The sequence below is a fragment of the Triplophysa rosa genome, linkage group LG10, assembly GCF_024868665.1.
Source record: "Triplophysa rosa linkage group LG10, Trosa_1v2, whole genome shotgun sequence".
NCBI classification, from domain to species: Eukaryota; Metazoa; Chordata; class Actinopteri; order Cypriniformes; family Nemacheilidae; genus Triplophysa; species Triplophysa rosa.
In genome coordinates this window covers 26,101,487-26,126,653 of record NC_079899.1, presented here as the reverse complement: position 1 = coordinate 26,126,653, position 25,167 = coordinate 26,101,487, and positions in this window count along the sequence as shown.

Genomic DNA, 25,167 nt, shown 5'->3' with positions numbered 1-25,167 from the left:
ACGTAAATTAGACGGCTTGGGCGGAGCATCTGTTAACCCCTCCCCTTCAACTGTCAGTCTGCTGCCATTTTATTTCAAACCGCAACAGCTGTTTTTATACATCCAATCAATTTGCAGTGAAAAACGCAAGCCACGCCCACTCATTATCTCCTTTGAAATTCCTTTTCACTCGGAAATTCGGAAGTAAAAACGATCGCAACTTCCGGTTCACGGGGACTTTAAAGAACCTTTGACTGAATGCTTCTTTGTGGAACCAAAAAAAGGTCTTCTATGGCATCGCTGTGAACAACCTTTTAGGAACCTTTATTTTTAAGAGTGTACATGCAAACTGTGGTGTTTAAATAATGAGAACTGTGCTTCACTCACAGGACAAAAATCAACTCGAACATCTCAAATCATTCACCTTTTCTTTACATGACATGTTCATCTCAGGACTGAAAAACAAAATCACCATTTACCAACAATCCAGAACACTTCATCATCCACTGCCTTCTGCTCATCATCACTATAAATGAATGTGTCCTTCATCACAGTCTGTACTGATGTCGTGCTGTTTTCAGAGAAATGATTAAATGAAATCTGTGCTGTTTGCTGTAAGACACGCACACATTTCAATAAATCAAATGTCTAATGGCTGTAATGATGAAGTCTTCCGCTTCTGACAGACAGACACTGAGCTTTTATTGAGAACCAGCGCTGTCTCCAGTTTTATAGTCCATGATGTCTGCATGAGAACACAGCGGATATTCATGACACCAGAGAAATGCTGGAATAGAATTGTGACACAGCAGCCGTCATGAGAGACGTAAGCTCATATTCTGGCAGCGAGTGAATGTGAAAATCTTTCCAGATTCATGTGTTTGTGTGCCAGGAATCAATTATCACCAGCAGAGAAATGAAACTTCAACATACAGAGGATATAATCACACTTGATCTGTCAAACACTTTCCAGACATTAACTGATGATCATCATTAATGATCAATGCTGTTATATCATCACATCTGTGACCTGAAGACTCAAAACAACAGCAGACGTGACAATAAACGGAGTGTAATGAACACTAGGGGCGGTTTCCCGGACCAGGATCAGTTTAAGACAGGATTAGGCCTTAGCTAAATTGGGATATTTAAATCGTTTTTAAAAGCATACTTTATAAAAAACATGTGCGTCTTGAGACAAAACAATCACGCTGATATATTTTAAGATGTGTCAGTGTTAAGATGCGTTTTGATCAAGACCTAACATTTAAGTTGATCTGGGACTAGACTTAAGCCCTGTCTGGGAAACCACCCCAATAAATTATATTAGCAGTAAATCATCTTCCTTTTTTTTACATAAATACATTATATTGAAAACACTCGTACTTCTGTAAATGACAGAAACACAGCTTTACGAATGTAAATGAATATGAGATTACACATTACATTTCTACTGTAAACTTCTCAATCATTCAAGTGCCCACAAGTAAATCAGAATCAGAATCAGAATCAGAAGAGCTTTATTGCCAAGTGTGCTTGCACACACAAGGAATTTTCTTTGGTGTTGGAAGCTTCTAGTACAGACATTCAACACAATGACAATACAATATAATACGATTTACAGTCTAAAGTGAATCATTTTACAGTATATCCTCAACCTGAAACATTTATCAACCACAGGTAAATGAACTAAAACACGTTATTAAAGTTCACTTGATGTGTGTGTCTGTGTGTAGTGCAGCGTGTGTTAAACAAGTGTTTATTCATCTATATTTCTGCCAGACGTATTATAATAACAGAACTGTTTGTCTGAACCACAAAACAATGACAGCAGATGTGTCTCATTTACATCTATTTAATATGAAACACAGACTTGGTTACTTGGCTAAACTCGTCTCTCCAATATTCTGAATTCAGACTGCGATACCAAGCTCAACCGCTAGATGTCAGTGTGCCACACGCTTTCTTTAAATGCCACCGAACTACAGGACACATTCAACGAATCGTTTATTTAATCAAATGAACATACAACGAAATTCAACAGATCGTTTATTTAATATAGTTATTATACAATAAAATAATAATACAAATGAATATTAACATACATTAAATCGTTATATTATTAGACACTAGCCAAACACAGACCGGAAGTTAACTGGGGCTCAGGCGCGCGCGCGTCCGATGAAACGGTCTATCTAACGTTATATATTATACATTAAACACGAGACATATTTTGTGATGTTCTGATCTCTACGGCTCACATAATTTCTTTACTTTTCTGTCTGTCAGGTGAATATCAGTCTGATCGAATTAAATCTCGAACTTATTCAAAATCAACATTTGATTACTTTCAAATCCGATCAAACAGAGCTCTTTCATGATTACTGAATCAGAATCAACATTCTTCTCGTATCTAAGCAGAAATGAAGGTGAAGCTCAAGTCACGATATTGAATCACATCGTGTGGAATGTAAATCAGAGACACGCACAGATAACCGAGATGACCTGACAATCCCCCGCGTGTTGCGCGCGTGACCGCTGTGAGCCGCTGGGACTCCTGAAGCTCATAAAGAGCGGCCGCGTGCCTGTAACATCAGTGAACACATTCACTTTGATTCTGTCAAACCTGTGTGCTGTTAAAACAGAGAAGAGCATCTGTTAACGTCTCAACGTTTAAAACCACTAAACCCTCGTAACGCATGAACCAGAGGTGAACGAGTAAAAGTCATAAAACCAAAGTAAATGGCGTCTGACAGATCGCTTCAGTTCGCACAAATCTCGGTCCATCTGTCATCTTTCTGATTTCACAGTGAAGCTGTTTATGATCTGCTGACTGAAACATGAACACGTTAAAGACATCTGTGATGAGACACGAGTTTTATCTGCTTCAATAAAACCCCCAGCAGATCATGAAGTGTCAGACTTTTATCAGCAGATATATGAAGAGTTCGGGTCCAAAATGAGATAACTTGGTTTAAAAAATTCAAAATTCAAGATTTTTTTAATGTTATCATGTTTTTATAGTGTTAGTTACACCGTGTCTACACCGGACGCGACACATGGCACATTGTTCTAATGGGATTGTCGCGCCACGTCCGGTCTGGACCAATTAAAAAATGAAAATGGGTTCTAATGCGTTCTATTGTCTCTTGTCGCGTCGCATCCGGTGTAGACACGGTGTTAGCTGTATATTTTCTTTGAGATATAATGGCTTAAATCGAAACAAACCAACTGCAGTTTGACTGAAATTAATTGGAATGCACAATAAAAAACATGATTTTTTAAAAATTGCAAAACCGGAGTTATCTCATTTTGAAACCAAACTCTTCATATTAGTAGCGAATCCTCCGGGCCCTCTATGATGACCTAGACCAGTAGTTCTCAAACTGGGGGCCGTGGCCCCTGGGGGGGGGGCCGAGATGGATCCAGGGGCCACAGATTTTGTGGCATTTTATGAAATATAGAAATTGATAATAGATTTTATGCAATCAAACGTCAGAAAAATAAGACCACCAGTCAAAAGAATTGATGTTAAAGCATTGTATAACCGAATATGTTTTTGTTTAAATAAAAAGGTTACATTTAAGATTATAAGTCTTTATTTGGGGGGCCGCAAAGCGATGCACTCTACACAAAGGGGGCCTTACAACGAAAAAGTTTTAGAACCACTGACCTAGACTATCGTAAAAAAATATATTTCAAAACTTCAAAATATTATTTTCAATAAAAGTCGGCCAATTTTCCCTATTAGATAGTATATTTTCCTGGAAAGATGTGTTATTATTTATTAAAAATAAGATTTTCTATAATTTTGAATTACAATATGAAAATGTCATTTTTGGATATTTAAAGTATGAAAAAAGTGCTAGGAATGAAGCTTATTTAATTAATTTGCTTATTTTGTTCGTTAAATTTTATATTCATAAGTGTCAGTTTTCTGGCAATAAGCCTCTCTTCTCTGTTCTGTTTAAAGAATTTGAGAAATATTTTTGATCATTCAAACTAGTACCAACAGAAAAGCTATGAAAACTGTTAACTCAATATTTTTGAATAATTCAAAGGTCTTGTTTTTTGTTTTTTCATGTTTTTCTTCTTTTTTTCTATGCCTTGTTCTCCTGGTTGTAATATGTACAGTATATAATGTATGCTTGTTTGTTATAGCATAATTAAAAAAAAATATATATATATATTTGACTTCCTGGATCGATGCGGACTCTATCCACGTGAGATTTCCAAGTCTCACGAGAGTAATGCAAGATCACGGAGCAGTCGCAGTTCTGCGATGTCATACGCTGTCTGCGCAGCCTGCACATGCTGCAAGAGGTCGAATATATGTGCCTACGTCGGGCGCCTTTTGTTAGCATAATACGTCTGGCTGACACTACAGTAAACCAATGGGAGATATTCATTTTGAGTGACAGTAAAACTGACCAATCATATCGTCTTTCTAAACGAGCGCGCCTTGTTTTTTGCTAGCTTTCCACCTTCTCGGGGGTTGTTCCATAGACATATATATATATATATATATATATATAACTAGACGCCGCATTGTCCGCTGGATTCTGACTTCTAAATTTTTTCTACTCTATCTATCTATCTATCTATCTATCTATCTATCTATCTATCTATCTATCTATCTAAAAAATCTTTAAAAACTTAGCTCTGTACACTGTAGTAGGCTTTGTGAGACATGATTTATTGCACTTATGCTTTTTGTTGTCCTAATGCTGACCCCAATTAGGGCTGTCACGATTATGAAATTTGACTGACGATTAATTGTCTAATAAATCATTGCGATTATGGCGATTAATTGTCTGTCTTAGGGCTTTGGTGATTATGACGATTAATTGTCTGTTTTTGAGCTTTGACATTTAATTCTCATTCATTTTTTATTCAGCTTTGAAACGACCATATTGTTCTGAATACAAGACAATACAATTTTTTCTTGGAAATACATCGGAAAAAATTGGGTCATCATATATTTAAGGTTTAGGGTTTTACCTGTCAATAATACAACCGCCAAATACTTGTAAATGAAGTAAATTGATCAGGAGTGAATTGAAGCCACCATTAAAATACTATCGGTCATAGAAAAGCTTCTAGTCTGTTTTTTTCTCACTTGCAAGACTACAGTAAAANTTTTATCTGCTTCAATAAAAACCCCCAGCAGATCATGAAGTGTCAGACTTTTATCAGCAGATATATGAAGAGTTCGGGTCCAAAATGAGATAACTTGGTTTAAAAAATTCAAAATTCAAGATTTTTTTAATGTTATCATGTTTTTATAGTGTTAGTTACACCGTGTCTACACCGGACGCGACACATGGCACATTGTTCTAATGGGATTGTCGCGCCACGTCCGGTCTGGACCAATTAAAAAATGAAAATGGGTTCTAATGCGTTCTATTGTCTCTTGTCGCGTCGCATCCGGTGTAGACACGGTGTTAGCTGTATATTTTCTTTGAGGTATAATGGCTTAAATCGAAACAAACCAACTGCAGTTTGACTGAAATTAATTGGAATGCATAAAATAAAAAACATGATTTTTGAAAAATTGCATAACCGGAGTTATCTCATTTTTTTTCATTGATTAATTTAATAATCGTGACAGCCCTAACCCCAATTGCTTCCATTGTTTACCCAGCTTGTAAGTCGCTTTGGATAAAAGTGTCTGCTAAATGAATAAATGTAATGTAATGTAAATGTACGTCAATGCCGCCGCCATATTGGTGAGGGCAAAAGCCGACTACGAAGACATATGAGTGAATGGTGGAGCTGCAGTTATCTGGATAAAAACACAACATCGTTTTCATTTCTCAACTAATTTCAATACTTTTCTATTTACGTGAAGGACAGAAACGTTTTGGCTCCAGTTAAAGATGGTTAGACTTGAAAATGTATGCATTGTCATACGGAACTGTTAAAACTCAGGCTAGTCAAGCAGTCGTTTAGGCTTCATAATTATGTACTCATCACTAATGTGAAATAATTTAAGGTAGATTAAATGCACATGATCAGAACACAGCTCATTCACTTTAAAATCCTGGGAAAAATCAAAACAATTCGTCTTTACTATATGACTATATACTGCCATTTCAAACTTACAATGCTCGGCAGTGTTATTTGTTCTCTTTCATCATCTCGTGTTCGAGATCCACCTATGGGAAGGGCATCCGTACCTGACCTCTGCAGAAGCATCCAATTGCACCAAGTCTGGCTAGACAGACAGAAGCACGCAGCCAATGCCAGGTAAGGCCCCACCCCCTTACCTGAGAGCATATAAGGTCTGCCTGCGCTGCTACTCTTCGGTTGTCATTCGCTTCTCGCGATCTCTGCTGTAACACAGTTCGGTTGGATTTTCGCTGCTCACTGTGTGTCTTCAGGAGGACATATCGTCTGATCAGCCTCCGCCAGACATGACAGTCGTCTATTCAGCCAGGTCAGCTGTGTTTTCCACATCCTGAGATGCCCACGCTCGTGCTCTTTTTTCACCTGCTCCCCCTTTACTTTCCACGGCTGCCCGCCATGGAATTTAACGAGTTTTTCGCCGGTATGTCGCTCTCTAAATCTGCCACTGCTCCCGGGAACGGCTCATCACGTGCCTGTCCGGCCGCGTGCGGGGCTCTCATCGCTGCTAAGGACTCTCACGAGTTCTGCGTGGTCTGCTTGGGCCTCAAGCATGCAGAAGAGGCTTTGGAGAACCCGGAGCTAGGCCTTTCTGACTCGGATGGGGGACTAGGTGATGGCGACGTGCCTCCAGGGGTGCCACATCACTTAATTGGGCTGACCTGCCTAATCCTGTGTTCCCCGAAGAGGATATTTTCGCGGGCAACCTCCTGTTCGCCGATGAACCGGCTGGTTCCGGCGATGAAGATGACGTGGGCCTTCTTGGGGTCTCAGAGGACGAGGAGGCCATCCCACTCTCTGGTGTTCCCCAGGTTAACCCCCCGCGGCCTTACCCCAGTCCATCCTCCTGGACGTGTGCGAACGAGTGGCCACTCGCCTTGACATTGCGTGGCCGGCTCTGCAGAGCGCCACCGACCAGGAGAGGGATGTGTATGATGGGAAAGTGCTGGGACCCCCTCCCGGCCCGAGGAAACAACTCTTCCCCGTCCTGCCAGCGTGCGCGAAGCACATGAGGCACTACTAGAGCGAACCGCTGAACCTCAAACACGGTCTCGCGGGTCTGGAGGTGAAAGACATGGCGGCTCTCGGCTTATGTGATCCCTGCTGTTGAGCCGTCGATCACCAGGCATCTCAACCCCGTCCAGGGCAGGCTACTCGCCCCCCGAAGCCGGTCTTGCCTGGCAAAATGGACCGTTTTTCTGCCTCCGTTCATCAAGCCACTCATAAATCCTCTGCCTTGGCTGTCAGGGCTCTTAATGTTTCGTCCCTGCTTTCCGCTTACCAGGCGGAAATTTTAGTGGACAGGCGGAAGACCGTCTCCAGCCACGGCCGCAGCCGGGAACCCCCCCAACCCAACCCCTACCAACTCGAAACACAAGCGGCCAGTCTGATGTCTGACCGTTGGGGGCACAGAGTCCTCGTTCGTGAGCCATAAGCTCATCTGACTCTCTTTCTGTCCCAGAGCCCTTGTCCAAAAGACGGAGGTTTTCTCACGGAGGGGTCTCAGAGGTTTCCCAGCCCGTGCGTTCAGTGGACGCTGTGTTCTTTCCCCCCTCGTTCAGGGGGTTGGTTGCAAGGAAATGTGCTCAAGCAGTGTCACCACACAGCACACACATTGTTCCCCTCACCCAACTAATAAAGGCTTCGGCCCGGTGTTCCTCAACACAAAACACACAAAAAACACAATGAAACAAACAAATCTATTGAATTCATCTCAGGGAGAGTACTGCAGAGAGAAAACCTCTTTCTAAATCCACGCATGCCGCCCCTAGTCTGTCCACTAGATGGCGCCATTGCATCGCAAAAGAGGATTTCGGTGAGGATTTCGGCGCTTCACCGGCCCTGGTGGGGACTCTCGAGAATTGCGAGTCAACCTGGCAGACCGTTGCACCTCTGGAGTGGGTGATGCGTACAATTATGCAGGGTTACAGACTGCAGTTTGTAGTGAAACCCCCGCTTTTCAACGGTGTTCTCTCTTCTCACACGGAGGAGAGCTCTGCTCACATTCTGAAAGAAGAAATCTCTTCTCTCTTAATGAAGGGAGCGATTCAGGTGGTGCCTCTCAGCCTGATAAATCAAGTTTTATTCCCGTAATTTCCTGGTCCCGAAGAAGGACGGCTCTCTCCGCCCCATCTTGGACCTCCGAGTGTTGAACAAACATTTGAGGAAATACAATTTCAGAATGTTAACCCACAGCACTCTGGCCCACGCCATAAAACAGAACGACTGGTTCACATCAGTCGATCTCAAGGATGCTTTTTTCCACATAAGCATTTATCCGCCACACAGGAAGTTTCTTTGTTTCGCCTATCTAGGCATATGTTACAAATTCACCGTTCTTCCTTTCGGGCTCTCACTCAGTCCTCAGACTTTTTGTCTGTGTGCGGAGGTGGGCTTGGCTGCACGACAGCTCTTTGCCACTGGAGGGACGAGGACTTTTATGCACAGGGAACCCATTTGGGAATGGTAGTGATGCGGAAAGTTGTGATGACAGAGGCATCCTTAACAGGTTGGGGTGCGACCCAGGAGGGCAGAATAGTGAACGGTTTGTGGCCGAGCAGACTACGTTCAGCACACATAAATTGTTTAGAGCTCCTGACCATATGGAAAGCTCTGAATTATTTTCTGCCTCACCTGCAAGGACATCATGTGCTCGTACGCTGCGACAATACCACAGTGGTGGCATATATCAATCGCCAGGGCGGTTTACGCTCACAGAAACTTCACGCTCTAGCTCACAAGCTTTTGGTGTGGAGCGGGCGGTTTTTCCTGTCGTTACGCGCGACTCATGTTCCAGGCATCCTGAACAGAGGCGCGGATCTTCTATAGAGGGGGAACCCACTCTACGGAGATTGGCACCTCCACCCTCAGATAGTGAGCATGACATAGAGGAGATTCGTTCAGGCAACCGTAGATCTATTCGCCTCGCTCGGGGAAAAACTCCCATTGTCCTATGTTCTTCTCGCTAAAGGACTTGGACGTGCCCCTTGGGGTGGACGCACTGGCCCACCCATGGCCCAAGGTGCTGCTGTATGCTTTTCCTCCTCTGTGCATGATAAATCCCACGCTGGCCAGAGTGAGAGAGAAGGGCCTGTCTCTCCTTCTAATAGCTCCCAGGTGGCCCAAAGCACCGTGGCTGGCAGAGATAATCGCTCTGTTATATGCCCCACCGTGGTGCCTCCCCCTCCGCACAGACCTATTGTCTCAGGCGAACGAGGAGATTTGTCACCCACACCCGGACAGGGTGGCTCTCTTGGCCTGGCCCGTGAGAGGACAAACTTAAACGCGCTTGAGCGATTGATATATGCCACACTCACAGAACTTCACTGTGAGTGTATTGGGCAATCGGGGGGCTGTACATGTCTCTCCCACAGGTGGATCTTGAACACGAGATGATGAAAGAGAACAATAGGTTACTTTCGTAACCCCGGTTCTTTGAAACATTGAGTGGAGAGATCCACCAGCTTTGCCCTGCTTGCTGCACGAGAAGTGAATATACTTACTGAAGAAAAGCAGCGCAGGCAGACCTTTTATGCTCTCAGGTAAGGGGGTGGGGCCTTACCTGGCATTGGCTGCTCGCTTCTGTCTGTCTAGCCAGACTTGGTGCAATTGGATGCTTCTGCAGAGGTCAGGTACGGATGCCCTTCCCATAGGTGGATCTCTCCACTCAATGTTTCAGAGAACCGGGGTTACGAAAGTAACCTATTGTTTTACTATATCACATACATCATGTTTTACTGCTGTAACGGGTTTACCGGATAAATAAAAGATAAATACAATCTTTAGGCTACATGTCTGTTATATTCTCGACTACTATAACGTGGTAATTTATTCTGTTGCTTGTCTTGTCTACAACATATCACTGAACATGGTGCGATCTAGTGGATTCTCCCGAATAACAGGCACGACTAATGGATTTCCCATTTCCTTATGACAACCATTCATTTCAAAGTAGCTATAATCGAGACACGAAGCAACTAGAGACATGGTGAAGTTGTACTCTACACGTATATTGTAAACCATTGAAATATGTTAAGAAATGTAAACGTGATTGTGCTTGTAATGCCCAAAAAGCATAGCTCTCCCATTGGGTTCAGTGGGCTTTTAGTGCACTGTTGCCCTCACCAATATGGCGGCGCTATTGACGTATCGCAGCAGTGGAGCAAAGCGGCCAATGCGGCGTCTAGTTATATATATATATATATATATATATATATATGTCTATGGGTTGTTCACCAGCTATCTTGTAAAGCGGAAGAAGCATCAAAGTTGGTTCGCCAACCACCAAACTTAAAAAAAAAAAGAAGAAATGCGGAAAGCGCATCTGCGCGTGCGCAGAGGGCCAAGGCTAAAACGTCACGGTTCGCTACTCTTTAGATTATGTGTACAGTAGATTATTGTGAGGCGACATCATTCATTCACACATCTTTACTGTTCAATTTAAGAGCAATTTTGGTAAATGACCGACGACGGCAATCTTAGGAAAATCCTCATCCCAATCGAACACAAGACACCACACGGGCCACTCGACTCAAGTCTGATGTATTCAGTGCAGATCATCTGTCAATCTCTGAACCCATAAACCAGAAACAAGTGACCTTCTGTTGACATGAAACTGAACCGTGGGGGGATACGTGAGGGATAAAACACTTTAACAGATGTGTACACTTGATGTGAAACAACATCACTACGGTTGGTTTAGCAAACCTCAAAATCAACGTGTCTAACTGTAGAAACAGTTCACGTGTGTGGGGGATTTAAAGAACATCTGAGAGATCAGAGCTGAACTGATATAAAGAGTGAAAGACTCCTTCAGCATTCTCTCGTTCATTCGTCTTCATTAATGTACCATGTGAACAAAGATGACAAATACATGAAACATTCTTGACACATAAGATGCATTTTATTTTATAAGTACAAAAAAATCTGATGATGTGATAAAAAATCAAACATTTAAAGCATCAAATGAAAGATGGATTTTCAGTCTCAACATTTCAAATAAAGACAAAAACAACCAGAACTGATTCCATATCACCAACACGAGATCCAAATCCAACAGGTGAACTCATTTGTCCAAAACTATTTGACAACTTCTGTCACTCACTGACAATAATTCACAACTAAACATACAAAACAAAAAGAAAAAAACTGAAGTGTTTACACGAATCAAAGTGAAAAGCAGTTGTGTAAAACAGCATCTTCAGGCTTCAGGTCGGTGTGTTTGTGTTGAGGTTCAGCAGGCGAGGAAGGTCATGCCGGTCCTGCGGTGGGCGCTCTGTCACAGAGAAACACACAATCTGTTATGAAAGAACACAGCATGCACGTGTGGTTTATGAATGTGTTTCATGGACGTTAACTGCAAACTTATATCATTCACATACAGTATTTGATTTATCAAGAACTATAGATAATATTTTGTATCACTCATATATTTTTCTAACATTTGGTTATAAAAGTGGCCAAAATCACATTAATGTATGTATTATATGGCTCAAAGATGTGATGCCTGACTTCACTGTATTCAAAGAAATGTTATTAATGCAGACATTGACATAAATTCAGTGGACATATATTTAGTATTTGAGTTCAAAAACAAAGTAAACAAACACAAACCGACCTTCAATTGAATGTTTGTTCAACAATATATAATATAATATAGATTTGAGTAAATAAAGGTGGATGTGTGAGGTGACGGTGACTCTAAGAAGTGGTCAAACAACACCAAACACAATGAACATTTACTGAAGATTCTGGATAATATACAGCACCACTGCCAATAAAACCATCAAATAATTAAAAAAAAAAAAAGAGTAAAAATAACACACGTGTCGCAGGTCTTTCTGAACAGAAGAAGCGCTCTTACATGAAAATCCACCACAAGGACAGCGTCAGAATTAAAGACATCAATGAGATAAAGCAGGTGTGAGACACAAACCCGCTCACGGTGACAGATCATAAAACACCTCAATTCATTTCATGTAAAGGACATGAAGAAGTCAAAACAGACGGCGTGAATGTGTTGACGCTGATGTTTTTCATGCATTCCGCTCTCGCTCGCTCTGTCCGCCTGTCTGCTGTTTTAATGAAACACAAAGACAAACAGAGACAGAATCCAGACAGAGTTTAATTCAGAAAAACAGACGACTCAAACTACATACAGAATGAGAGAGAGAGAAACTATACTCTATTTCTGTTTTGATATATTTACATATATTATAAACCACTTTAAGTTGCACTACATACATAAACACTTTATTTATTTATTTTACTATAATTATCTTTCTTTTAGTTTGTTACATATTTGCACTATTTGTACGCAGCCCCGCTGCAAATGCTTTTGCAATATGAATGTACATTTTGTCATGCCAATAAAGTATACTTAAATTGAATTAAATTGTGAAAGAAAGAGATTATGTAACACTACAAATGACAAGTAGAATAAGAGAGAGGACAAAAAAAATAGTAAAAAATACATACATATAGATATACATATATATAATAAACGTAAATGTTACCATTATAGAGAAAAAAACAAATTTCCTTCAAAAACAGAACACAATGCTCCGTGACTGCACCAAATCAATTGAAAAGTTGACATATCTTCCATGGTTTCATAAAATTTGACAAAGAAAGAGAAACAAAGAAACAAATCTTGTGGAAACTACATAGAAGGACCTTCTTCACACTGGAGTGGACCATTTAACAAGACTTCAGAAGGAAATACACAAAACCTACTGGAGAGAGAGAGAGAGTCAATGTTATAAAGAGAGATTCTTGCGAATGAAAGCTGAAAGGTTGTGTGGTGATTTGCTGAAGACTTTTGTTGATCTGTGAGTGAAATTACAGCATCAACAAACTACAGACCAGATCCTGAAAAACTGAGCAAACATCAACAGATCCTTCCATCTGTACACCTGCATCTGTTACACAACAACCGTCGTCTGAACAAACACCAGACAAAACATCTCACTTCAGTCACATGACAACCAACTAGAAACACTCTCGAAGACCCAGAAAAGCCCAGCAACTGCAGGACGAGATCGATCACAGGACAAACTCAGATCCTTCATGAACGAGTACAATTATACAGTATACCAGTTCAATAACGTCAAGGGTTCCTCTTTCTCTGTATGGTAATGAGTTCACGGAGGTCTTCAGGTTCAGAGCGGCCCGTCTCATTCAGACAGTGGGTGGATCACGACCACGACCCTCCTCCACAGACCCAAACGGCATCAACGGGTCCAAGAACAACTGAGAATGTGCAGTCCGGGCAGCGTGTGGTTTCAGAAGGCCAGCGTCTACATTAACACTACAGACGGACTGAAACTGAACGCACATGTGCCATGAACACACCACACACGTTTGCTGTTATTTGTGTGAGGCATCATGAAGTGGAGTCTATAATATCTTCATCAATTACACACGTATGGATGACATTGCGGTGTCATCACCGCTACACGAAAGAATTCATCAGCAACAATTCTGTCATCATTTGTACATTAACTGCCTGACGTTTGATCTCTAAACTGCATGTAGAGCAACAAAACGCTGCAAAAAAATGACAACAGCAAACAAGAAGCTAAAAAAGCTCAAATTAACAATTTATTATATAACTATACAAATATATAACCCAAAAAATGATATATTAATATCTCATGTTTAGGACCTTGAAGCTAAAATGTTGTTTGATTATCAACATTCTTCCAAATATCTTCTTTTGTGTTCTGCTGAAGGAAGAAACTCGTACAGGTTTGACATGACACGAGGATGAATAAATGATGACAGAATTCTCATTGTTGGGTAATCTGTCCTTTTTAAAATCCCCTAAAAGCAAATTCATGACACAATTTGAGATTTTGTGATTTTACAGAATAAAGATAGTGAACAGATTATTTTTGTTCGCTCAAATTAAAATTGAAAAACGTTTCTGTTCATTAAAATAAAATAAAATATTGCCCTAAAAATGATTGTAAAAAATGAAACTAAACGAAAAACGGACATGTTGCCTCAAAAATAAACTGAAAAGATCAAATTATAATAATAAACAAAAATGTATTTATTAAAAAAATACATTATAACATGACAAAAGCATACACCAAAAGGTCATTTCAAATATTGATCAAAGTAAAGTGAGTGAAGCGTGTTTTTGAACGGTCCACCTCGGCGTGATCTGATCGGCGTTACATTAGGACGAGAGTTGAACTTCTGAGGAACTGGAGCTGGTTTTTGGCAGGCCGTGGAGTTGAAAGAGAAGCCGTTTTGCTCGAGTCTTGTTTGCGTGAGGAAGGAAAGGGTTTGCACTTCTCGTCTCCCGGCCGTTGAGTCACATCTCTGCCAGGATCCAGCCGAAGAAGACGGATGACCCCCGGTGAGAGGGGCTTTATCTTTGATCAGAGCTCTGGTGTCCTCCGCTTGGCCGTCGAGTCGTGTGAATGTGAGAGACAAAGCGTCTCCTCTGGGCCGAGAGATGACACGCCAATTATCAACGAGAGAAACTCACATGTGCAAGTCATTACCAACAACATGGTTCTGTCTCTCCTCTATTTTTAAACTCAATGAAACGCTCGCTGTTTATCGTCCGCTGTAAACAACACGCCACGCGTCGCCTTTGTTCCGACTCCGTCTCGTGCGTGAAGAGCCACGGATCGTCGTCGTCTCCAGACTTTGAGCAAGACAGAAACAATAAACAAAACAAAGTCCTTCTCACACTTCGTAAAGTTGAGCGGTGCGCATATTTCTGCTCCCAACACCTCCTTTACGCCCAATCCACAGGCCAAGATACACATCAGACAAAGAGGTCAGGAATACAGTTAAACACTCCGCTAGAAAAAGAACATAAATACAAGCGAAGAACAACACAGATCTGTCAGAGACCGAGCCCCAGCAGGAAAAACCACACCGTTGAAAAGGGACACTAAAGCTAAACAGCGATAGATTCGTATGCACACATGTACGCTGACAGATACAGATGAGAGAGGTGAGCGTCTGTAATGAGACAACACAACTCCCGCTTGTGTTTATTCATGACGCACACATGTGAGAATGTGAGGAGAGCCAGAGCCGACCGACCCTCAGACACTTCACATGTACGGATGTAAAGCCCCGGCCAGCTGAAATCCACAGGATTTAGGGAAATAGTCTGGGATGAACTTCCGACCAGCTTTTGTGCAAAATCACACAATGCAGAGTCAAGCAGACCTGCGCAGACACACAACCAAACGTGACACAAAAGTATACCGTCATTCTATTTAAAGCGCAATACTGACAACGTGACCACCAAATATTTGTCACGCACACACACAAAACACACAAACATCAGTGTGTGTAATATATAAGATATATACACTGTATGTATAGGATATAAAATACACTGAAAAAACAACTAGTAGGATGTACTTAAAGGGACACTTCACCCAAAAATGGAAATTCTGTCATCATTTCCTCACCGTCCAGTATAATGTGTATAAATGTCTTTGTTCTGATGAACACAGAGAAAGATATTTGGAAGAATGCTTGTAACAAAACACATTTTGCCCCCCATTGACTGCCATAGTAGGAAAAATACTTTATCCTTTTTTTGTTCTGTTGAACACAAAAGAAGATATTTGGAAGAATGTAGGACAGCAAACAGTTCTGGGGCACTCTTGACTGTCATTGTTTTTTTCCTACTATGTGAGTCAATGGGTGTCGAGATCTGTCTGGTTTTATGCATTCTTCCAAATATCTTTCTCTGTGTTCATCAGAACAAAGACATTTATACAGATTTGGAGCAACTCGAAGGTGCGCGCCGCGGGTCCCATTACTTGGAATTCGTCATGTTGTTTCTACTGTAGCCCTAAACGGACAAGCTGCTCTACAGAACGCGTTTCATAAATACGTTCTTCTCCTACGGCAAAGAAGCGTGTGTCAGCCACCATAGTGCTTCGAAAGGGAGGGGTGATGGGTGGAACGAGCCATCGAACGCAATACACAACTTCACCACTAGATGCCGCTAAAATCTCTACATTGCTCCTTATATTTTTGGTTTATTTGCTTAATTCTTTTGCACAGTTTTTTTCACATAGTTTAAAGTAAATTAACTTAAAACGGTGTGCAGAAAAATAAAGCAAATGAACAAAAAATGAAGTAAATCCTACCCTTTTTTCAGTGTATATTACTGTTGGAAAACTGAAAAAACACAGTTGTGTACATCTGCCCAAATCTGCGTGCAATTAATTAGTAAAAAAAGACAAGAACAAGCAATCAAAATGTAGATTAAAATCTGTAGTGTTACAGTTTCCTCAATGACGAGCGGCTCCGCATATAAATGGTGTAAGACGTCTCTTTATGTAGTTTTCTGAAAGTCTCTTTTGGGTCATGTGACGTCACATGTTCAAAATATTTATCATCCAGTAGTGTATCAGTGATGTCAAGATAAACTTAACAGTTGATTTCTGTACATGCGGCTAAAGTGTCTTTAATGTAAACATCACTATCACATGTGAAGGGTGCACAGTAGCGTTTAGATTTCCACGCGTGTGATTAAGGGGTAAAGCAGCACCTCTGAGATTTCTGCCTAAAGGATTAGATCTGTCATTTGGAGAGTTGAACGCCGTCCAGATTTGCGCTCAGCGCTGGACTTTAATGGGCCGTACTGTACACCAGCACGCTGTGAAGTGGGATTCGAGGGTCAGCGGGCGGAAAACCCCCCGTAAATCAAGAGTATCTGAAACAGACGGAGGGCTGCCGTCTCACAAAGCCTGAAGATGAGACTTTTTTCAAAAATAATAGCCGGTCTGTTTACCGCCACAGCAGATGGATTACACAGCACTGAAATAAATACTTCCAGATGCAGCTCAACAGAAATGACACTGAATAAGAAGACGAAGAAGAAGAAGAGAGGGGAAAAAACCACTCCATAAATCTAGAGAGAGAAACGGCAAAGCATTTTCTGGCAACCTCCTGCTTCTAATGGCACAGTATTTTCATATCGATGCTTCAACAAATAAGAGAAGATGGAGCACCTCTGCCAAGATTTCTGGCACAAAATAAAAACAAATAGAGTCTTTTGTGTTCATGGGTCAGAATTCAGAAGTCCCTGACAAACTTACTTCGAAGACAAACATCACGCTTTGCTTCCGACGGCGCCAGTAGTTCTGCACCGGGAGGTCTGAATATCATTTCCATAAAATATTGCCTCTTTGGAAGACTACCGTATGTCATTCTGTGAGATTCTGCCAGTCCAGCCGTTCTCCTGACAACCAACACGGAGTAATAACAAGCTATTGAAAGTGCGGGGAAGAATGACCTCTGTTTATAAATGTGGAACCTGACGTCTGATGCCAACACAAGAAACGGAACTGCTATTCAGAGATATGAAACCAGCTACAATGAACCGTTTATACTGCAGTGTTTATGAGCCATTGACAATAACACGAGACGTCTGTCTTCACATACTGAGAGACGATAGAGCAATAAACAAGACCAGCGGAAACGCATCACCCCTCCATTTGTTGTCTTTGGCACAAGGTCTGACGTCAAGTGAAAGATGTGCAAAGCAAAAAAAACACAAAATACTGCTGTCACAGCAACTACACACACACACACACACACACACACACACACACACACACACACACGAGAAGACCAATGAAATTTAAACACATCCGGCAAACATGACCATCAACGTTTATGTTCTCCTGGACACAACCCCCAAATTATTACACTTATCAACCTCCTACCATACCCTAGCAACTGCACAGCGACACATTACACAACCCAGAGCAGCATAGCAACCACCTACTATACCCTAGCAACTGCACAGTGACACACTACACAACTCAGAGCAGCATAGCAACCACCTACTATACCCTATCAACTGCACAGTGACACACTACACAACTCAGAGTAGCTTAGCAACCGCCTACCATACCCTAGCAACTGCACAGCGACACATTACACAACCCAGAGCAGCATAGCAACCACCTACCATACCCTAGCAACTGCACAGTGACACACTACACAACTCAGAGTAGCTTAGCAACCTCCTACCATAAACACCTAGCAACCTGCACAGCGACACATTTACACAACCCCAGAGCAGGCACAGCACACAAAACCCTACCTACCCTAGCAACCTGCACAGTGAACACAATACAACAGCTCAGCAGCAGCCTTAGCAACCACCTACCATACCCTAGCAACTGCACAGTGACACACTACACAACTCAGAGTAGCTTAGCAACCGCCTACCATACCCTAGCAACTGCACAGCGACACATTACACAACCCAGAGCAGCATAGCAACCACCTACCATACCCTAGCAACTGCACAGTGACACACTACACAACTCAGAGTAGCTTAGCAACCGCCTACCATACCCTAGCAACTGCACAGCGACACATTACACAACCCAGAGCAGCATAGCAACCACCTACCATACCCTAGCAACTGCACAGTGACACACTACACAACTCAGAGTAGCTTAGCAACCGCCTACCATACCCTAGCAACTGCACAGCGACACATTACACAACCCAGAGCAGCATAGCAACCACCTACCATACCCTAGCAACTGCACAGTGACACACTACACAACTCAGAGTAGCTTAGCAACCGCCTACCATACCCTAGCAACTGCACAGCGACACATTACACAACCCAGAGCAGCATAGCAACCACCTACCATACCCTAGCAACTGCACAGTGACACACTACACAACTCAGAGTAGCTTAGCAACCGCCTACCATACCCTAGCAACTGCACAGCGACACATTACACAACCCAGAGCAGCATAGCAACCACCTACCATACCCTAGCAACTGCACAGCGACACATTACACAACCCAGAGCAGCATAGCAACCACCTACTATACCCTAGCAACTGCACAGCGACACATTACACAACTCAGAGTATCTTAGCAACCACCCACATGACATCATCAGTTTGCAGGCGAAATCTTCAGTTCATTCATGTTTCTTGTGTCTTATGATTCGTTTCACTGTATAAACGATGCAACAGGATGTATTCTGATGTAATATCTTCATATTTTTACCGTTCTATACAACAGTAATATTTTAATCTGACATTCAGATTTTTGCACACTGATAATAAATCACAGTGAGCATCATGATAATGGCTTACAGTCGATATATACTGAATATAACACAAGCATACTGAGGTCAAAAGCAGCACAAGAGATGAAGGTTTCTGCCAAGAATCTATAAAACTGGCAGTAAAAGCTGAAGACCAGTGTGATGTGAGATGTTGTTACAGTGAAATGAAATGAAAGCCTCGAGTTCGCTGACTTGTTGGCCTGCTGTAATTCAGTCTTCTGGCTCTTGTGTTTCTCTTCTAATTTCATTTCAGAGTTAATAATCTCACAAGGACTTGATTTTGGTAATCTGAGGCCGATAAAGCCGAAAGCAGCAGTCACTGGGGCAGACATTTAAATTACATAACACACACACACACACGCACACACCCACACACACACACACACACACACACACACACACACACACACACACACACACACACACACACACACACACACACGCACGCGCACACACACACACACACACACACAAAGAAATGATTCTAGATCAGTCTTCAGTCTGGAGGAGTCATCATCACAATTACACATGCATTTAAAACTCAAGCGTACCACCTAACATGCCAACACGTATCTGAACACGCTAATGAGCATGACTCTCACATCTGAACGTCTGAACAACAACACACTTCAGAAAGACCAGAGTAAAAATTCATCCTGAGGTTTAAACATCGACTCGTCTGTCTCTGGCTCATTAACTCAAAAATCTCTCCATCAAAACCATATATCACCTGCTTCAACATATTACACAACACACGCCAGCGTCATGTTAACATCACAGAAATCACAGAAATAAACTGATCATCGGTCATGTGAATGTCTCTTCATTAACATCACACAATGAATCTCATGTGTCAGATACAAATGTTTTCATGATTCATCAAAACCTTTTGTACTAAAATGAATTCTTCATGTCCAACAAATCTACTTAAAGCGGTACTTCAGCCATGAATCAAAATGTCCCCATGTTTTCCTCCCCCTCAAGGCACCTTAACTGAATATGGTTTTCTTCTTGAAGAATAATGCAGTCTGAGTTATAATCCCACGTATCGTTTTTCTTCCAAGCGGTAGAATGGGAGTGAATGGGGGGTGATTTTTTGAAGCTCCAAAAAGTGCATCCATACATCAAAGAACTGCTGGACACGGCTCCGTGGTATTAACAAAGGTCTTCTGAAGCCAATCCATGCGTTTGTTTAAGAGAAATATCCGTATTGACAGCGCTATTAACGATAATGTCTAACATCCGCTGCAGGCGAACGAGAGGCTTGTTTTTCCGCTAAATGATGCTGACGAAAGATCCCGCCCACAGGGGGCAGTGTTTCTATTGGCTGAAAACTGAAAACGTCACAGGAACTTACGACGCACCTGCGTCATTTACCGGAAAACAAATAGGGAAATTTTGATTCATGGCTGAAGTACCGCTTTAAACCACACCTTGAAGGAATAATCACCTTTATATGTATAAAAATGATTAAATTTGTATACGTGAATTTTTTTTCAAATTTAGAAATAAAGATGATTATTTCTTTTAGATACACCTGCACTTATTTATAATATTTCTGATGTGCCGATAAAGCTGAACCTTGAAATATTACAAGTTCTGTATAAGCACAAATCATCTTAATGAGTTTTGTGTATTTGGGATTGTTGAACATCTGCTGATGACTGAAAGCAGAAGTAGCGCAGTCAACCGAACAGGATTGATCTGATCGAATAAAGAAGCTCAGTGTGATATTGGCAGGAGGCGCGGCGGTCGCTGGCTCGGGAACCATCAAGTAGCCGTCTTTGGTAAATTGCTCATTACCTGTGAATTACACATTGACCACAAGAGCAAAAGCCTCCAGATTGGCTGCGAGAAGTCCTTTCTCCAGTTTAAAACACTTAAAACACCCACACGGAAAATGATAAGTCGCTGCGCTCGCATGCGTAAGAGCGGCTGTAAACAGAACTTATGGAAAACAAAACCAAATTAAACCTCCTTTGTATTTCCACAAAGAAGAGAATCTGGCCTTATTTCATTCTCCAGCAGAATTCTGTGACTTTTATGAGGAAAATTACACAAACCACTAATTGCTCCAAACAATTCCAACGGTTCAGGGAATTAAAATGACTGCGTGCTGCTGGGATTATAAATAGACGTACTGAGAAGAGAGAGAGCGGGGCGATCTTGTGGCTGTAGCGCCTGATGGCTTCTCTGATGTGGGCCGGTTGGATGGCGTTACTCGGAGACTCTGAGCCGTACGCCGGTGAGCTCTGCAACACACACCACAGAAAAAACAATACACATCGCATTATTACTCGCATCACAAGTGTCCTAATAAAAATCACAATCAAAATGAGCCCGAGACACACACACACCTGAGAGCAAACTTGGATTTGTATAATAATGTAATAATTAAGGATAATAATTTTGACTCTGTTTGTCTTTCACCAACTTTTTATTTTTGAATTTTTTTAATATATTCTATGTGCATTTAATGTATATTTCCACGGTATTGTATTGTATTCTATAAGAAACACAACGATGTGACTCTGTGTATCTCTATAAAAAAACAATAAATAAAAATGATTTTTTTTACTGCTCTCTCACACGGGTTCTTGTTTTATTTCATTACATTCTTTATTTACACAAAGATCTCAACTGTGAAAACATAAGACCGAGATGATGATATTATATCTCAAAACGCTCAATAACCCTCCGTATAAACACTGAACCTCAATCGTGATTACTTTATTTATTTACATTTATGGATTACAGTATTTATCTGGGATTATGTTGTTTATTTACTCATAACATTCTTGTTTCTGGACTGCATTAAAGCTGAAATTGCAACGTAAAGGAATCATGTGGATTAACGTCAGATCTACAGGTACAGTATACGTAATGGAGGTGTAAAGAGCATCGTGTTTGTGGTTAAAGCTCTTATAGTAAGTCTACGGGACTCTAACTCTTCTACACTCAATAGTTGACCTTCTTCCTCTTCCTCTGTTTGGTTTTACTGGCGGGGTCCTGCGTGAGGCCGCCGTTGCCCTGCGCCGCTGTGCAGTGGATTTTATTCTGATGTCCGGCGGTCAGAGGGACACCGGGGGTGGAGGGGGGCGTGTTCTCTGGAGACTCCGCCTCCTTTCTGCCGGTTGCAGCCTGAAGAGAGAGTGTTTAGTGTTAAAGATCTGAGTCCATCAGTGATGTGGAGTTTTGTTCACTGCTTTAAACATGTTGTTCCATGAATTAGTCACAGATTTGGAAGAGAGAATGACATCAGGGACTGATGTGACATCACATCTGTGTTAATAACACAACGCACACACTGATAAAAAGGTAAGAAAGAGGTGGTTCTTTAAAGAACCTTTGACTGAATTACTCTTTGTGGAACCAAAAATGGCTCTTCTATGGCATCGCTGTGAAGCACCTTTATTTTTAAGAGTGAATAGTAAAACTTTGACCTTATTTTCCTAATGGATGGTTCTTTTATCTTTACTTTCCTTTTAAACTTACACCTATAGCAAAGGAGGGGTTTCAGCGCTTTATCCACCAATCCCACCCCGCTTTGGTGATCATGCAAACTGGTTCGTGGTGTAAAATAGACTGGGAATGAATCAGCTGACCATGAATCATTTTATAAATGAATACTGTATGGTAAATCTGTTTGTTTTTGTTTTTTATGTGTATATGTTTATATTGTTTGTTCTTGTGTTGTATTGTACGGTGAAGCCAGAGATCATTTTCCACTGCATGGGTAATAAAAATAAAATCAACTGAACCGAAAGCATCACAGTGTTGGTAAATGTAAGGTCACGTCTACAAAACAAAGAGATCCTGACAAACATCACCTGCAGTCTGAAGACCTACAGTCTGTGTCCTATCAGTCAAAGCACACCACATGAGATCAACAACACCAACAAAAATAACATGAGTGTGTGTCCAGACCCACAGTGACCTTGGCCCGGAGAGAGAGAGACAGACAGAGCCAGAAAGAGACAGAGAGAGAGAGACACAATCCTTACCAAACACAATGTCTTCAGTAAAAGTCTGATCGGATTTCTACCAAACCACCGCACCACCAACCACATCTACACACTACAGGCATTAGTCAATGAGCACGTCCATCATAAAAACAAAGGAAAAATATATGCATGTATTGTTGATTTAAAAAAAGCATTTGATTCAATATGGCATGACGGCCTATATTATACAATTCTACAATCAGGCATAGGTGGAAAAGCTCATGACATCATTCAATCTATGTCCACAGAAAACAAATGTGGAGTTAAAATTGGCGATAAAAGAACAGAATTTTCTCTCAGGGGGCGGAGTAAGACAGGGATGCAACTTGAGTCCAACTCTGTTTAACTTCTATATCAATGAGTTAGCCGTATTACTGGAACAATCTGCAACAGCCGGTCTCACGCTAAACAACTCCGACAAAACTGGGCCCTGACAGTCAATCTGAACTAAACTACAATGATGATTTTACAGAAAAAAGCCAGATGACAGGATAACAGATACACATTCACTCTGGGAAACACTACAATAGAACACACTTTACACTACCATTATCTCGGCCTAAACATCAGCGCGTCAGGTGGTTTTGGTCTGGCAGTGAATGCACTGAAAGAGAAAGCTAGACGTGAGCTTTACGCCATCAAAGGCAGATTCACCCAAACAAATATTCAGTTCCAGTCTGGTGTCAAATCTTTGATAGTGTGATTATGCCTATAGCTCTATATGGCTGCGAGGTTTGGGCTCCACAGTGTCTGACAGATTACTCCAAATGGGATAAACACCCCATAGAATCCCTGCATGCTGAATTCTGTAAAAACATCTGAAGAGTTCAGAGAAGAACACCAAATAATGCATGCAGGACTGAATTAGGCAGATACCCCCTAATAATACACATCCAAAAACATTCTCTCAAATTCTGGACACACCTTAACTCAAGTCCTCCTCACACACTTCAACATGAAGCACTTAAAACCCAAGAGCTGAGACCTAAAGCCAGTCCCTTCTGCCAGCTGCCTCTGAACCTTCACACCGGCACAACCGAACAGAACCGAATCAGAATAAACCAAATGATCAGAGAAAGTCAAAAGTCATATTGAGATCACTGGGAAGAGGAAAGTAAAAACCAAAGTAAACTAGAATGCTATCGGACCCTGAACAGAAAATACAATGTGTCAGATGATGTCTACACTGTTGGAGATGTGAAACAAAGAGTTATAGTTCAGGTCCATAGTTATTATGGTTTTAAATTAGCTTTTATTTTTAGATTTTCATTTTTTATGTTAATTTTAGTTAAAGTTTTAGCAATTTTGATGTATGCTTTTGTCATTTTATCATTTATATGTTTATTTTTTAAGTTAATATACAGCATGAGATTAAATCATTTTTATTTTAGTTTTGTTTATTATTATAATTTATTTTTGAGGCAACATTTCAATTTATCATTTAGTTTAATTTTTTTCCAATAATTTTGAGGTCAATATTTGATTTGATTTCAATGAACAGAAACGTTTTCAAAATTGTAATTTTAGTCAATAAGAATGTCTAGGTATGCACCGATACCCTTTCTTAAAGACCTAGTACGAGTACCGATGTTTTTTTCTGGTACTCACCGAAACAGATGCCTGTACCTCTTCACAACACAGTGAGACTAATAGAAATAGAATAGCTTCCTAATTACAAACAACTCCATCTGAAAAAAGTCAATCATTTTAAGTGCTTTTTACAAACTAAAAATTTCAGTCAGTTATGTCACATGAAGTATCGGTCTTTGGTATGGTTGCATTTGTACGAGTACGAGTACATGAGCTCAGTATCGGGTGCATCCCTGAAAATGACCTCGGGTCGGACGGATCCACAGATCCTGATGTTCAAACACAGTCTGCACAAACTTCTCACCAAACAAGAGCGTGTTTATTATTTTTGATGTACCTCAGATGAAGAGTTGCTGTACTGGATGAAGGTG